Source organism: Protopterus annectens, chromosome 9.part0, assembly GCF_019279795.1.
Source record: "Protopterus annectens isolate FY-2018-M chromosome 9.part0, PAN1.0, whole genome shotgun sequence".
Classification (NCBI taxonomy): domain Eukaryota; kingdom Metazoa; phylum Chordata; order Ceratodontiformes; family Protopteridae; genus Protopterus; species Protopterus annectens.
The window spans coordinates 748,182,482-748,195,221 of NC_056743.1; the positions used below are offsets into that span (position 1 = coordinate 748,182,482).

At 40.3% G+C, this 12,740-nt stretch overlaps 1 protein-coding gene across 5 annotated transcripts in view; it reads left to right on the top strand.

Moving 5' to 3' along the window:
• LOC122811506 (AP-2 complex subunit alpha-2) overlaps positions 1-12,740 on the top strand; it is a 2,640,839-nt gene that overhangs the window by 1,660,737 nt on the left and 967,362 nt on the right. The gene's annotated exons all lie outside the window — the stretch shown is intronic.

Genomic DNA, 12,740 nt, shown 5'->3' on the forward strand with positions numbered 1-12,740 from the left:
TTTGTTGAGAAACCAGGTCACTTCATCCTTAGATATTTATATGCATTCTACCGTTTGATTTGACAGAATGCAGTACATATTGCCTTTGTAATGTGTGTGCCTTGAGTGTCGAACAATTACGGGATTATGCTCCTAGTGTTTGTACATGAATATCTTTTAAAAACTGGTTCAGGAGTGAAACATTTAACTGAAGCAGCAGTCCATCTTCCCTGCTAGAACAAGTACAGCATTATATATGGAGCTAAGGATAAGAAAAAAAACAGAAAAGTATAAAAATGCGTTACAGCAAATTATTTTATTTCAAGTTATTCTTATTGATATGAAGTCCAGTAGTGTCAGTGGCACAACCGGCAGAAAACTCACCATTGGTGCAGAAAGACAAGAAAGCTGTGGATTCTATTCCAGCTCCATTGGAGTGCTGACACTGTAGTGTAGCATTTGGGGGGGGGGGGGGGGGCTGTACTCCTGAAGGTGTCATCCTTTGAATGAGATGTTAAACAGAGATCCCATCCGTTTCATTTTGTGGTAGCTCAGGTGAATACAAATGTTCTCTTGGCACCCTTCGATTCCTCTAGGCAGACTACTGTTGGAACTTTAACTGTTTCAGACAGAGCTGTAGCTAGGTCAGCTGGTACCTAGGTACCCTGCACCCCCACCTCCAGAGTAGCTCCCTTCCCTCAGAGTTGCATATATATATGGAACAAAAATTGTTTTCTGGACAAAGAGCTATTGTGTTTCTACAAAATAGCTCTTTATCTGTATGAAGCACCTTTCAGAAACTAGCAAAAAGAGAGATTAGCTTCATGTTACTGTTCTTACACACACACACACACACACACACACACACACACACACACACACACACGTGCACATACACACTACAAACAAATTAAATGACTGCCATTTCAATCAGGGATGCATAAATAACTACAGATACTGCTGTCATAGACAGCTATCCAACAAAGGCAATTGCATCACTGATTTGCAGGGACCAGGAGTTGCATCTTCTGCAGTACTGATTGTCCCCTCCCAACAGATTGCATTTGTGGCAGCCTTCCCCTTTGCCACACCCTAGCTACGGCTTTGGTTTCTGCTATGAAGTTGGCACAGAATTTATCTGCAAGTATTTTAGCAGCATCGTTATTAGGGTTCCTTAAGCATTAATTCATAGCAGTGCTAAATGTTATTTCCTAATCATCGAATACAGTAAAAGAATGATACATGATTGCAATGAGCATCCACAGTCAAAGATAATTTGTGTTCCACTATGACCCTCTTTACATTAACTTTCAGATTTTTTTCTAAGCTTTTTGACTGTCTTTAATGTGGGTAGAGTTTGATTTTTATTACAGTTCTTATTTTTATTTTCTTTTGTTGTATAATTTATTAATGTTTTAGTCCACCAAGATAGTTTATTTTTTTATTCTCCAGCATATCTGTTGCTGATTGTAACAGCTTAGTATATGCTATTTCTTAGACTGGAGTAAAATTCAGTGGCATATGTGGCTGCTAAATGCAACATGGGGGCTAGACATTTTGCAGTAAATTTTGAGAGCGTATCATAGTTTTGACCGGTTTGCCTCTTTAAAGACCATGAATTCCGAGATGCTCGTGCTGTTAAGCTTGGATGCATTAATAATGTTACTCTGGCTATGAGTAGAGTATTAAGAATATACTGAATGTGCTGGCCCAGCTTGCCACCTGAGTGCAGAGGCTAGAATGTTACTTTTCAGACCAGCTTCCATGTTGTGGCTCAAAGGCTCGTTAGTGTTACGTATTTGTGTGACTGGATCTGTGGGACTCGTTACATGATACAGCACACTGTTTTTGTGCTGATACTGGTGCGGTTAGACTCAAGGGTGTTAGCCAGGCATACTTTTTGTACTCTAAAGGGTACATTTTTTTTTCTGAACATGTTAAAAACATTGGGGCTTTATCAAGCCATATTATGTCTATAACCATCTAGATTGTTTCAAAAACATGTATATAGCTTGTGTACAGAGAGGATTACAAATCTAAAAACAATGCCTCTATTAGTTTTTGACTGAGTAGTTAAAAATGTTGCGTACATTGTTTGGGGGGGGGGGGCAACAGTTCAGGTGATGACTATTTTGTAAATGCAAGGTATATTGGGGGTAGCAATAAGTATCCACAAGTACAAAATATAATTCACTGGCAGCACCCCTGGTTAGACTTCTGAGACTGGCTGCAATGATGTGGTACAGACACTTGTTGCTGAATGTCAACGCTGTTGTGAATGGACATATGTGAGTCTGGCTGACGTGATGTGGCACTAAGGCATATCACAGTGCTGCCTTGTAAGTGTGAGTCTTTTGGATGTAATATAAGATAACCCCTTAAATCAGATCAGCCTGCATAGTTTTACCTAACTGAATACGTTCACCTACAAGAATAGACAAAACTAGTAACAATCAATCCATTCCAGACTGGACCCTGACTACTAAACCTTCACTAATCCACCTCTCAGGCTGTCTACCTGACAGCGTAAGTGACCCCCCTTATAACCTTCCTACTAAGACACCGTAGCTCAGCCACTACAGCAACATCGTATAAACAAATACATACTACAAAAAATTTCTCCAAGGACACTTTTAAACAAATACTATCAAACTGTAACTGGTTCCAATAAAATACCTCCCATTAGATGCAGCAGTCAACTACTTCAATAACAAATTTCTCCAGGTTCTAAATTCACTAGCCCGCATAAGACAGATAAGAACAAAAAATAATTAATGGTCTTGGCTCTCTATGGAAACCAAAGAATTACTAAATTAGAGAGAAAAGCTCATCAACATAGCACCATCTAATCCAAAGCTTCCCTAGAAAACTACAGCCATGTAAGAAATGTCTGCAAAAAAAAAACAAATTAGAGCTAATAAGTTGTACTACACAAACATGCAATCCAAGTGTGAAAACCACTCGCAAAAATTCTGGGACTGCATTAATCAGCTTATCCATCCAGGCCATACCCCCACTCCATCTACAAATATCAAAAAGTCAGAGAAAAGCATAGCCTCCCACTTACTCCATCCTCACACTCTTAAAAAAAACAGATAATGACCAGAACAACTCCCACACCCTACTGATGCCGAATCACCAACCTCACTCCCTTCAACTTGTCCAAAGAAATAAAATAAACTCCTAAGCCAACTAAAATCGACAACTCTTGCTGCTGCCAAACTGCCAGACGAATACATCAAATTAGCAGCAGATGTCATGTCATAAGCTACCCATTTTCAATACTGATCAATAGCTCAATCACTAAACAGTATGTACCTAAAATCTGGAAAGCCTTCTACGGAATTCCACTCCACAAAGGAGGCTCCTCACTTGAACTATGTAACTACAGGCCAATATCTGTTCTATCCTCTCTTTCTAAGATCTTAAAGAAGTGTGTCCACTCCAATTTGTGCAACACCTACTATCTAATAAGCTCCTTTCCAATGCACAACATGGATTTAGACCAGGCCACCGCACCTGACTACACTCCTCAAATTTACCCATACTGTTAACCAACTAAAAAAACAATGGCCAAATGGTTGCCTCAATTTTCCTAAACATGTCAAAGGCATTTGACACAGTCTCCCATGAACAACTCCTAAATGAGATGGCATCCCTTAGCATAACTAAAACACACTCACCTGGTTCCAGAGTTATCTATCCAACTGCTATCAATCAGTCAAATGGCACAATGACCTCTCCTCCCCACTCCTCATTACAGTAGGTGTTCCACAAGGCTCAATTCTTGGGCCTCTTCATAATTCTGACCAATATCCTACACAAAGCTGCTAGCCTTGCTGCCATTGTAAAATATGCAGGTCACTCCACTGTCATCTGCTCCACACCTACCCTAGAAAAATTACATGGAAATACCCAAAAATGATTGAGTCCGTCTTAGAAAAATACCAGCTCATTCTAAATCCCAGCAAAACCAAACTAATGCTGCTCCCTACCGATGTCACAAACCTAACCTCCCCACCAGGGCTTTACAAACACATCATCCACTCACACTCTAATCAGAACCACCTCTGAAACCAAGCTACAAGGCATAATTTAAGATGAGAAGTTAAGATCTGACAAACATTTATCTCGTGCCATCAAAAAGGCCCACATTAAATTAGGTTCCTTTACAGAATAAAGCCATTCTTAACCAACTCTTACAGACAAGCTGTCGCTAGGAGCCACCTACTATCTACCTTTTTCTACGCCTCCCCCATAGTCACCAATCTCAAAAAATCAGAGTTGAGCAAACTAGAATCATGTTACCACAAGATAGCTAGATTTGCCACAAGCCTGCCCAATAGAATCCATTGTCTTGCTCTGAAACAACTCAAATGGCTAGAGCTCCCCAACCTCTCCCTAAATCAACTTACCATAGCCCATTCCGTAGTTCATGTACCCAACAAATGTCCATCCCTACAAAACATAGTTCAAATTCACTTCAACAGCTGGACTCTGTGATCCTCTGAACAATTACTACTCAAAATTACTAAATCCAGTAATAACTTTGGAGACTTATTGTATTCTAACTATGTATCTAAATCAAATCCACCACCCAGAACACACTAAACACAGGAAACCCAGCACACTTCAAAAAAAGTACTGAAATCCCACCTAATTGACAGCTGGTTATGCTTCTCCTCACCAGGTTGAACCTATATCACCCCTCCGCACCCACCCTTCCCATTCTCCACTTTCACTACATCTCTTTTGCTTTCTGAACCTATGGGAATATAAAGACTACAAGTACAATATAATTAAGCAAAATATTATGCAGTACCAATCAGGCATTTTTGTATTACAGTTCCACTATATGCTAAACCTATCACCGCAACACTGAAAATTGCTACCGTCTCAAATTATTTTTTTTCCTTAAGTGTACTCTCAAAATATGTATTACTGTGTTCCTGTAAGCTTTTTGTGTGTTTGTGATTTAATTTTCTCTGTTTCACTAATGTTTAAATACTTATTGACTATTATTTACTTATTGCTATGTTATATGTGGAGCTTTTCTCCCCGGGCCTACACTGAAAATGGGCAACTTGCCCAGTCGGATTTTCCCAGTAAACAAATGTTAAATAAAATTAAAATAGAGACATTGTGATGCAGCACTGTAGCCAAAAGGCAGCGACATGGTAAAAGAGGACTATACTGTAGTGCCGTCTCATGTGGTATACATTTTATAGGGGAGCTGAAGTATGGCAACAGGGTGTACAGTTTGCAAATTCCTGACTATATCCCTGGCCTTGACTGTAACTGTGACTGACTAGTGACCAAGATTCTAGAAAGGGCGACTGTGAGGAGCCGACATTGGTTCACTAATCCTGGTGGTAAGGGGCCAGGTTAGCTCACTGTTGTAAAGGTATTCAGCAGCGACTTGGTATAATGCAAGCATGCCATCAGGAGTTTGGCTGTGATGGGGAACATTTAGGTCAAGCAGCTCACATTGTAGCTGGAGTTATGCAGCAGCTGTGGCAGGCATGTCTGGTAGTCAAGTGCAATGGGTATATGTTTAGGCAGTCAGTATTGTGGGCAAAAACTGTCAAGTCATCCAGGGGGATCAACATTTAGAACTTAACAGAAGAATTAAGATCACAGCCTGGATGGCTGCCTCGTGGATTTACCTCTAGGAGAACAAATGGTTTTGTTGGGCATTTTGGCTAATGTTTGAGAGGCAGTGAGGAAATAAAGAAAAAAAATTGGGTTTACCCACCTTCAGTATCACATTTTTTTCTGTCAAGAAACCAACCTAGCTTTCATGCCAGCTAGGTTATTGACGTAAATGATGTGAAATTTCACATTGCTGCTTCTCTGTAGTTCTTCTCTCTGATTCTGAGTGTGTTTGCTGTGGCAGTCATACCAAATATAATTTTAGCCATAGAGTGCCTCCTACTGTAGTTTCTAAGTAAAACAGGGCTGTTTAAAGGAACCCTGGCATTGTATCAAAACCAGGGTAAGGAACCCTGACATTGTATCAAAACTAGGGTAATATGCGCATGCCTGAACACCAAAGCAATCACAGGATAGAATGATCAAGCTAAAAATGAAAAGGAAAGTGTGTGCGTTTCCTAGATAGCAGCAGCTTTAATTTGAAACACTGGTTACAGACAAAGATAAGTGCTTTTGTCCAAACTTACTTCATCAGATTCAGTTCCACATGCAGCAAGATATTTGGAGAAGTGTTTGTTTTTCTCGTGTCAAATTACTTTTTGTAATTGACATTTTCCTAAGTGAAAAACAGTTGTACTGAGTAGCTGTAGACTATGCAATATCAAAGAAGAAGTAGTATGATTTAATGAGTAAATGTAATCGTGGCACTAGCAAAGATCAGAAGTTTCCTTATCATAAAACATTGGCACATGTAGGTTGTGCAGACAGGCAAGTGTAGGTCTGCTAAGGCTTGCAGGCCCCTTTAAAAGAAGAATGTCAGTCACAGATAGAAACCAATGTAGGTCCTTGCGATCAGCATCAGTTTTCTCTGTTTTAAAATTGATTTCTGTCATTTGTGTTGCTGCTGAGGTTGTTATAGATTCATAGATTACTAGGCTAATGATCTGGAGGGCCTTTCTAACCATAGCCAGGCTTTCTTGAAAGAATAATGTCTTGTATCGAAACAGGACATTGAAGGCCAGGCATTTATAAGCTACCTCTGTCCATGAGGGACATGGGTGCCAGGCCTGGTGTAAATTTCCTATTCCCCATCCACTGGTCTTGGTTGCACGTAAATTGGGTAATAGACAAACTCAGCTTCACATGGATGGAAAGGCTGTTCCATAGGAGGGGGTAGTCTTTGGGGCATATACCTGTCTCTCCAGCATGTTCTGTTGAAGTCACAGACAAAATTCAGGTTTCTAGACCTTGTATTTCTGGTACTCTTTGACTTATGAATACGTGGGAGATTCTTAAGTGTGGGGTTTGTGGATTCCTTATAAGCCAAGCATAGATCACCCCTTAGCAGTCTATAGGAGACTGAGTAGAGGGAGAAGGCTTTAAGGCGTGCTGCATAAGGCAGGTTTGTTACTCCTTGTACCCTTTTTGTAAGCAATCTCTGAGGTCGCTCTAGTTGCAATATATACCTGGTCAGGTACATACCAAAGGGAGCATTGTACTCTGGTCTAATAAGGGCAGAGTACAGTGGGATAACAACTTCTTTGGACCAAGATGCTATGCCCTTACTTAAAAGCTGCACACACTAAAAGGATTGCCTTACCACTGTGGCCATGTGGTGGTCAAAAGTAAGGCTACTGTTTGCATGCGTACTCGGATCCCTGACTACTGGGTTGACTCTTGGGGAGTATTATCAACATGGTAATTAGCCAGGATGGTTGACTTCCCAAAGGGTACAATTATGCATTTTTTTAGCATTGAGTTTAAGACCTTGGCTTTAGTGCCATTTGTTAGTCAGCGATAGATGATCTTGAAGAATGTTAGTGTCTGTAGGGGAGTGGATGGTGACCCCCAGATTGCAATCATCTGCAAACTTAAACAACCATAAACTTTCAGCATTTGCTTCCATTTCAGAGAAGTAGATGCCAAAAAGGAGTGGGACCAGTACCAAGCCCTGGGGGAATCCATAGTGACTGACCTCCTGGAGGAGGTGGCCTCACCTATTGTAACCTCCTGGTTCCTATCAGCAAGCAAGTTGGCTGCCTAGCAGGTGATAAAAGGGTTTCAAACCTGGTGCCATTGAGTTTGTCTATAATGCCCGAGTTGGTTATTGTATCAAAAGCCTTGGGCAGTTAGAGGTAAGCTGTTTACACAGTCTTACAGTCATCCACTGCTTTGGTGACCCTCTCAATAAAGTCCACCAAGTTTAATGGGCAATACCTTATTTTAACAAAGCTAAACTGTGATGGGTCCAACATTTGTAGGTTACCTATGTCCATGACTATTCTTTCCAGGGCTTTACATATGAAGCTGGTAAGACGTATGGGTGTGTAGTTACCTTGATCAGTGGTTGGACCTTCTTTGTGTAGGGGAATGACTCTAGCCATCTTCCCTTCTTTGGGCACAAAATCTTACTGTAGGCTCCAGTAGAAAAGTGATTCAAGTCGACTAGAGAGTTCATATTTCGTGCTATGTTAAACATCCCGGGATGTTATCAGGGCCCATTGATGCAGTGTTTTAGCCTTGGAAAGTGGGTTGAAGACCTGTTTCCGTAGTAATGGTTGAGGAGATTGCGGTTTTTATTTTGGACCATCAGGGAGGTGGTGATTTTAGCTGAATCTGTTAGCCAAAAGTTTGGCAATGGCCTCCAGTTCAGTGTTGGTAAAACCATTTACAGTAAGTTTTGCACATTGTTGTGTATTTCCCTTGAGGTTACATTCATAACTGAAGAAAGCTTTGTGGTTGTCCTTTGCATGACAAGCTATTTTTTCTTCAAATTTAACCTTTGAAGTATTAATTAACTCTCTTAGCTGCCTGTCTAGATTGATCCGGAGATTTTAGTATTTATGGCTTTTTGCCTCCTATGCTTGGCCACAATTTTTTTCTTTTGTTGTATAACCGATTGATGTGATTCTACTGCGGTGGCTTATCTTTTGAGTTTGTCATATTCTTAATATCCTTGGGCACATTTCGCTCTATACAGCTATCAGTGCTACTGTACAGATATTTTGTAAATAGCTCAGCATATGCTATGGTGTTTACTGGGATTGGGGTGTTTGGTATTTAGCCAAGATGTTGCATAGTAGAGAGAAAGATTAACACTAGAATAGTTGCTAAAGATTTTTGGCTTTGCTGGATCCCCAGATTTAATTTTTATTTCAAGTAGTATTGCCTTATGGTCAGATCTGACTAGCAAAGACATTACATTGGGTGAAGAACATCCCCCCCCAAGTGTTTGTGAGCACATAGCAAGGATGTTTGTACCCCTGGTAGGAGAATGGACCAGCTGTTCCAGGCTGTTGATTTTAACAGTGTTAAGGAATCTCTGGGCTTTTACATCAGAAGTGGTGTAGGATTCTCACTCTGGAGGGGTAATTGTGCTCCTCCATGAATATCATATTGGGTTGAATGGTGAGGGACTTCAATACATTGTAATAAGTAGTCTGTGTTTCCTGGGACATGGAGGGGGACCTATAGGTTACAAGGATATAGCACAAGACGTTGTTTATGGCGAGTTACACATGTAGAAGTTACAGTGAGTCATACACTTTTAACTAGTGTGGTTGTGAGATTGGTTTTAATGTAGACTGAGACTCCTCCACCTTTAGTTCCCAGCCGTGCAGTAGCTTGTCTAAAGGTGTGATAGGCATTATAACCTTACACTGCTGGGGTACTCTCAATGGCTTTAAACCATGTCTCCTTTAATACACAGATGTCTACACTCTCCAGGCAGATGAAGGCTTGCAGGGAGTTGAGTGTATTCTTAAGACTTCTAGGACTGAGCAGTACCACCTTCAGGTATTTCGTCGTAGATTCAATTAAGTCTGTAGAATTATCAGTTTGACATTGCCTAAAAAAGGCACTGTGAGGTCGCAAAGGTCTTTGCCAGCATCCAAAAGCCTAGTGGGGATACGTGTAGACCAACCCTGGCAAAGCAGTGTGGTCTGTCAACATGTCTTTTCAGGCCATCAAATATTGTACCCCCCCCCCCCCGGATTAACAACAGAAGCTAAGCCAATTTTTAAAATCTGTCATTTTCTGTTGGTAATGTGGCATCATCTTTGGAGAAGGTAGTATGCTACTCAGTGCTAGGGTTATACGTGTCTGAGAGACATGGTCGGCAAGCTCTATCATGTCTCACTTCATATAGTCAAGGGAGGTATGTCTCGGGTTATTAACACCCACATGGACTATGACAGTGTCATACTGGTGCATGTGGTTCAGTGAACTGAGTGCCTGTGTGACTTGACAGATCCTAGCCCCAGAAAGTCTGGTAACCATGACTCTCTCCTTACTCAGTCTGGTGAGAGGGGATCTTCGGAGTGCCTCACTGTAGAATCACCAATGACTAGGAAATTTGGCTGTGCGCTGATTTGCCTTAAGAGCTTAGTGGTAGAGGCACTGCGTACAGTGTTGCTAGGTGTAGCAGTAGGTCGTGTTTTAACAGAGTGTTTACATGATCGCTGAGGACCCTTTCTTTGATTGTGCTGTACAGGAGGTCTTAGTGTTTTAGGAATGTTACCTGTAAGTGCCTTAGTATAAGTAGTTTTATGTGTAAGGTCTTTACCCTGTTCAGTAGGCGTAGTGCAAGTGTCACTGACAACCTATATTGGATTAATTTTGGTTGTATGGGAGAGTTTTGTCTCCAGCATTAGTATATTTACACCTGTCACATACTTTATCTGTTTTATTAAGATTAAGTGGGTCAAAGGTGTACATGAGGTAACTGCTACAATGCCTCAGAATACCCATCTTAACCAGACTGGCCACAGAGGGTTGGGAAGTGTATACCCATAGCTACTGATCTACTAGGGAGGAGTGAGGGAAATTTAAATATTGAATAGGTCATTAAGACAAAGAACTTGATGAGCACCACTCAGCTATGTGCAAGCTAGATGCTCTAGTAAAAATAAATAAATAAATAAAATCTGTCTAGACAGTAATGCTACAAGAGTGTAGACCACAAGCCCACCTAATGCAAAATAACTAGTTTGGAGCTCAAGTGCTTAAACCAGAGCAAAGACACTTTTAGAATAACAGACATAGTAAGCCTTCAACCAGCAATTCTCAGCTCAGAAGGTTGCAGGCTGCCTTCTCCCACAAGAGTGTAGACCACAAACCTTAATGTAAAATAACTGGTTTAGCACCCAAGTGCATAAACCAGAACAAAAACACTTTGAATAACAGACGCAGTAAGCCTTCAACCAGCCATCCCCACCTCAGAAGGGCATAGACTATCCTCTCCTGCCACAAGAGTGTAGCCCACAAATCTTCCTTCTATAAGGTAAGTAATTTGAAGCCGAAGTGCTTAAATCAAAACTAAGAGGCTTAGAATAACAGTTGCAGTGTAATCAGGATACTGGGAAGCAGTAATAAATGCAGCAGATTAAATGCAACTGAGCAATTTAAGAACCTGCAACAAAAAGATAAAGTTAGGAATAAGCACAACTAAGGTACAAGTTGCTGAATAAATTGCATATTTTTGTTTTAGTAAGTGAGAAGATAGGAAAGAGAGGATAATTCAAGTTTAAGAGGCTAAGGGGGGAGTGCCTTCCCGGCTGATGTCTGAATGCTCAGTAGAATGAACTGATGAGGTGAGACTAGGAGGAGTGTCCAAAATCAGATATATACTACAGGCAGGCAACTCAAAAGCCATCAATACGAGAGCAGCAGGGAAGGGTGGGTGGGAGAAATCAAATGCAGGCAGAGATCAGCAATGGGCAAAGAACAGCAAGTCAAACAAGCCCTACAGCTTAATAAAGATGCCACTAAATATTTGTAGTTAAATGAGAAATGCTATTTCTCAGCTTCTCCCACTAATTAGTTGGATGCTATTCACTGCTGCAAAAGAATTACTTTCTGACACTAACCAAGACTTAAAACTCCAAAAAGAACAAAAGACTTGAAACAAAACAAAATGCAATACAAGAAAAAGATGAAAAAAATTGGAAGTAACCTAACCTTAAATGGATAACTTAATCCAAAACCAAATGCAGACAGATTAACGATAGTCGGGGAGAGAACAGCAAATTAAACAAGCACTAGAGCTAAATTAGTATTTTTTGGAAATAAGTCTGCATTATCCCCCACCCCACCCATTAAAAAGCTAGTTAACTTTCATGATAACCTGTTTGCATTTGTTTCCCAATAGGGATGATGTGTTATGGGTAGTTTTCATTTATTGTCTAATAGAGTAGCAGATATTACCAGAATTCTTTTAAAGGTTGCACATCCAGATGTGAAGGACTGGGGGCTGTATTCTTAGTTGTTTGAATGTTTATATATATTTTTTTCTGTTGATTGCTTTACCTTTGCTATTCATTTTAAATCGGCTTTTATCAAAGTTATGTTTATTGAGGCTATTAATCTTGTGGGATATGCATTCATTATGGATGGTTTAATGGAAGTGCAAGTAAGCTCTGGAGTCATACGAGTCCTAAATAACAGCACTTGTATTAATTTCCTCAGATGAAAGGTTGGTTATACAATTTAAGGCTGCCTTGGGGAAAATCAGAATAAGGTCAGGTTTACTGAGGCATAACAAAAGAGCAATATCTGCTTGTTAGCCTTTACATCACATAATTATAACTTATTCCAGGAAAAAAAGTTGACAGAGAGTAGGAGACAAGAGTGCTTTTATGAGTCAAAAATAATTTCATTCAGCCTAATTCAAGAAAAAGACTCCCAGGATAAGGCACCCAGGTGGCTTGTCTTGTAGGTCTTGTTAGATGAGTGTGCCAGACTTAATGTAAGCATGGCTTTGAACATCATGGAATGTTTACAAAGCCTGCCTGAGTAATGACATCATACTACTATGGATATTATTCTGACCTTCTTGGGTCCTAGTAGGCGTGTTCTGCAGACATCAGCAGTTTTCCAGGAATTTGATTAAGTAGTTATAGAACTTGTAAGGATTGATACTGTCTGTGGCCGTAACATATTGCATAATGTTATTGTTTGTAATCTTCCAGCCATGTATCAAAGTACAAAAATTAATTCAAATTCTAAATGACAGTTGTCCTTTCTCCTTGTTCTCATCATTTCAGAGGGCTGTGAATAAACCACTTAGTAGGAAGGTTAGTCCCCTTTGGAGTGGAGGAGACTATAGTGAA